Here is a 5,000-nt window from a genome sequence, read left to right as displayed (position 1 = left end):
TTCACGACACGTTCAAAAACGATACAAACGAAGAAATAATGAGTTCGCTTTACGAACAAAACTTAGAATCGGGAATCAGCAAAGAGGAGTTCCTTAAGAACTCCTCCGTAGTCACTAGACTAAACACGCGTGCTAAGGATCGCACGCACGCCGTCGTCTCCCTACCACCCAGCATCCACAAAGAGCTCGTGTCCAGAGACACGGTGTATCTTGGATACTCCGCCCACCGAATCCGGGACCACATCAGAGTGGTCCGCTGCTACCGGTGCCAACTATACGGGCACACGATGACCAGGTGCAGGGCTGAAAAAGCCTCCTGTAACTGGTGCGGTGGAACCGCCCACGAGGCCGGCGAATGCCCCAATAGGGACAAGCCGACCAACTGCGCCACCTGCTGCCGTCTGAGACGACAGCACGAATCTCCGGCCCACAAGGTCGGAGACCGGACTTGCCCGGCCTATAAGGCCGCGCTCGCGAGGGAGCTTTCGAACACAAATGGATAGCCCACAACCAAAGCTAAAGGACGTCAGGATCGCCCAACAAAATCTCCACCACTGTAAGGACGCGATGGCGGAATTTGAAACAAACACAACGAAACACAAAACCGATGTAGCCCTCATACAAGAACCATACACCTGGATGGGGAAAACGACTGGAGTCGGCGCGCGGGCCAGGATCTTCGAGATTCAACCCGCGGGAGCCTCGATAGCCGTCTTAAACCCGGCGCTGCGAGTCACTCTTTTGACGCAACTGTCGAACGAGTGTCGCGCGGTCGTCCATCTTTCAGCGGAGGGAGTCGACATGTATGCAATATCGGCATACTTTCGATTCGGGGACTGCATCGGCACACACATAGACGGCCTCACGACGACACTAAACGCCCTCAGGGGAAGACACGTCATAATCGGAGGAGACTTCAACGCACACTCGACAATCTGGGGCGATCCAGACGAAAAAAAAGTACAATAAAAACTCAGTAGTGAACCGGCAGATGGAGGACTTCGTCATCGCCAGCGGCCTCACGGTCGCGACGAGCGAAGGCCCCTCCGAATGTAGTTACTACGGCCCGACCGGTGAATCAACACCAGACGCGACCTTCTACAGCCTCGGACCGCACCTCAAACTTGCAGACTGGAAGATCCACACGGAAGCGTGCCTCTCGGACCACAGACTCATCACCATGAGAATCTGCCGCGAGCGAAGCGAGAAGACAGAAACCTCGCGAACAAAAGGACGCGCAGCCCTCCCCGGACGATTCCGAATCGCGAAAGCGAACTGGGAAAACCTAGCGAGAGACCTGCAGACGGAGCTCGACAGAGCCGCGAGGACGCTCCGGCCAGGCCCCGAAGCCTGCGCTGAGGCGCTCCAGACGGCGATAATCGCAGCCGCCGAAAGAAACCTGCCCAGAAGCAAGCCCCAGCCCCCACGCAAATCTCTACCGAGCTGGTGGACCCCGGCCCTCACGGAGGCCCGTAAAAAGGCCAACCGAGCTCACCGCCCCTACGCAGCGGCGGTGAAGGCCCGAGGGTCGAGGACGATCACGGCTGAAACCCCGAAAGACGACCCCTTCAGGGCAATAAAGCGAGAAATGCGGGACAAAATGAATAAATATAAATCCCTAATAAGAACGGCTAAAAGAACCCACTGGAGGAATTTCGTCGAACGAGAGAGCGCCGAGAACACGTGGGGTGGCCCATACCGCTGCGTAAAGATGAGCAGCAGAGCGGCGATCTCGCTAGCAGACGTGAAGGACAGGAATGGAATTTGCGCAATCGACTCGCGGCAGGCAGCGGTGAACGTCCTTGAGGCACTGCTACCCGAGGACCGAACCGAAGAAGACACGGTCGCACAAAGCACGGTCAGACGGCGACTACGAGAGGAGGTCGACACCCGACAATCGGACCCGATCACGCGGCTCGAGATCGAGGAGGCCCTCAAGCGCACGCGAGAGGGCACGGCCCCGGGCCTCGACTGCGTGACCACCACGATAATCAAAAAATGTTGGGAGACAGTAGGACCGGTCATCAAAATCGTTTTCGAGGAGTGCCGTTCCGCGGGAGTCTTTCCGAGCTGTTGGAAGCTCGGGAAGATGGTGATTCTCACTAAACCCGGGAACAGGGACAGGACAAACCCGAAGGCGTACCGACCGATCACGCTTCTCTCAACCATAGGCAAGCTCTTCGAGAAAGTCATTTGCCAGAGACTCGAAGAGCAACTTAAACAAGGTGCATTCGCCCTGTCTTCCAGACAATATGGGTTCCGCCCCGGTAGGGGCACCGAGGACGCGATTAACTACGCTAAAAGTGCTACAGAGCAGTCCTCGGAACGTTACGTCGTCGGAGTGCTCCTCGACATCTCGGGGGCCTTCGACAACGCTTGGTGGCCAGGAATAGTTGAAAAGCTTCGAAACAAGAGGATACCCTCTGACCTCCTCAAGGTCATAAGGTCATACCTGTCCGACCGTCGCGTTGTAATAGACGCCGGCGCGTCGCTCGTGTGGAAAAATCTGGAAAGAGGATGTCCTCAGGGCTCTGTCCTGGGGCCATTCCTATGGAACGTACTATTCGACGACGTCCTCAACGTCGCACTTCCGTCGCGATGCGAACTGATCGCATACGCCGACGATTTGCTGCTCCTCATCCGAGCCGACTCCGGGAGAAAAATGGCGGAGAAAGCGAATTTCGCTCTCGCCGCCGTCCACACGTGGGGCGCGGAGAACAAACTCTCCTTCGCCCCGCACAAAACCGAAGCAGTTTTCCTCAAGGGGAACCTTACGAGCACACCTCGTGTTCACATGGACGGCCATAAAATAAAAATCGTTCAATCTGCACGCTACTTGGGCGTGCAAATCCGCCAAAACTTCAATCCCGACGTGCACATTCGGCACGTCGCACAGAAAAGCCGCGACGCCTTAGGCAAGATCGCGAGGTTGGGAGGCCTCAGTTGGGGCCTCAACTTCAGGGCGCGGGTGGTCATGTACAAGGCCATCTACGTCCCCATCGTCACGTACGCCGCGAGCGCATGGGCCGCAAAAGCGGCAAAGGGTCTCCCTCAGAGATTGCTGCTGAGGACCCAGACCGCCCCGTTACGCTTCACGACCACAGCATATAAAACTGCTCCGAACGCGGCGCTCCTCACGCTCGCTGGGGTCGAGCCCATCGACCTTACGGCGCAGTACAAGGCCGCCGTGTTCCATCTTAAACAAGGCAGAGATGCCGAGATCGACGGGAGAAAATTGACTCCTCCAGGCGGAGAGCCCACCCCCGCAGCCAGGTTGGCCCTGATCAAGAGACTCGGGAGGGCGGTGGTGCTCGAAGCGTGGCAGGAAAGATGGAGGCTTGCCGACACCGGCAGGCTGACATACAGGTTCCTTCCGGAAATTGCCGAGCGGCTGAAGAGACACTGGCTGACACCGGACTTCGAAACCACCCAATTCTTGACAGGACACGGAGCATTCCGGGCTTACCAAAACCGCTTTGGGTTCAGCGCCGAAAAAGGATGCCCGTGCGGAGACGACGTCCAGGATTCCGAGCACGTCCTGTGGGAGTGCCCGAAGCTCGAAGGTGAAAGAGCCGCGCTATTCGCGGCCCTAGAGCTCAAAGAAGAGGGCCCTCCGACTCACAGAGACATGGTGGCCACAAAGAAGAACTTCGAGTCGTTCCGCAAGTTTTGCAAGGCATACGCCTGCCGAGAAGACGTCCGTCCTCCGTAGGGCGGGCGCCCATCGCCAACAATTAGAGAATCTTCCTTCCCTAAAAAGTCTAGGTACAAATACCAAAAACCACAGCTCGCGCGCCGGATTCGACAACGACCTGACGCGCGACGCTCGCCAACTAATAACGCCTTTACTAATACTAGCTTAATAATTAACATAGCAAAATAATATGTTAACTTAACCAAAACCCAATTTAGTTTCAGAACAGGTGCAGCCGTACGTGAGACGACACCTCATAATTAACCAATGCCATTTCTCCACAGCCTCAGAGTCTTTAAACTCTACACAAATACACGCGTCACTAGCTGACTAAACAAGACGACACATCAGAACACGACGGACGCACCTCGCCACAAAAACGACGACAGGGGCGGGGCTCGCAATGCAAAGAGCGAGCCTCCCCCGTTACACGAAATTCGGATACAGACTGCCTTCTGCAGCGTACAATCGAACACGCGAGCGCGACAGCGCGCTACCAACACACACATCTCTTCCTAGAGACACAAAGACAGCGGAGCACGACCCCCCCGTTGCCTTTACCTAACCGGTTCTTATCCTTCCTCCGTCTCCAACAAAAGATAGTGATGCCGGGAGACCATCAGTAGCTCCGGACCGGGACACCGGTCGCAGTCGTCCATCGGGACGACTCCGGCCGAGACGTGGAAGCGGACCATCGGCTTGCCGATGGGAAGCGGTTGTGCTCAGTGCTAGGGTTGCAAAAGAGCCGATAGGTAAGGGCTTATACACAACCTGAGGATGCGGGTGGGAGCACCCGGGAACCCGTATTCCCTTACCTACATTATTCTATCGGCTAGAGGCTCTTCACCTTGGAGACCTGCTGCGGATATGGGTACGAGCCGGCGCGACATCTCCGCGTTGCCCTCACCTGAATTTTCAAGGTCCGAGGGGCCGATCCGGACACCGCCGCATCGGCGATGCTCTTCGCGCTCCGAGCCCTATCTCCCCGCTATAGGATTCCAGGGCGCTCGAACGCTCAGGCAGAAAAGATAACTCTCTCCGGACCTCCCGTCGGCGTCTTCAGGCCACTTTGGGTCACCCCGACGAACGCACTCGTGAGAGGGAACGATTTTTAATTCGGTTCCGCTGCCGGGTTCCGGAACTGCAACCGGATTCCCTTTCGCCCGACGGGTGTTGTCAGTAGTCTTACATATTGTATAATAATAATTTTACTTTACACCGTCATCGACATCGGATTTCTCCTAGGGCTTAGGATCGACTAACTCGCGTGCAACGGCTGTTAACGCGAAACCCTTCTCCACATCAG

General features: G+C 56.4%; 1 long non-coding RNA gene and 1 pseudogene across 1 annotated transcript in view; one reads left to right on the top strand and one right to left on the bottom strand.

The window, feature by feature from the left end:
* LOC148238738 (uncharacterized) overlaps positions 1 to 5,000 on the top strand; it is a 477,006-nt gene that overhangs the window by 81,412 nt on the left and 390,594 nt on the right. The gene's annotated exons all lie outside the window — the stretch shown is intronic.
* LOC148238771 (large subunit ribosomal RNA) overlaps positions 1 to 5,000 on the bottom strand; it is a 9,047-nt pseudogene that overhangs the window by 2,042 nt on the left and 2,005 nt on the right.

The sequence above is a fragment of the Plectrocnemia conspersa genome, unplaced genomic scaffold, assembly GCF_051122295.1.
Source record: "Plectrocnemia conspersa isolate PC_06_02 unplaced genomic scaffold, ASM5112229v1 ptg000001l, whole genome shotgun sequence".
NCBI classification, from domain to species: domain Eukaryota; kingdom Metazoa; phylum Arthropoda; class Insecta; order Trichoptera; family Polycentropodidae; genus Plectrocnemia; species Plectrocnemia conspersa.
The sequence above is the reverse complement of the archived record's forward strand: the minus strand, read 5'-3'. Positions and strand labels throughout refer to the sequence as shown.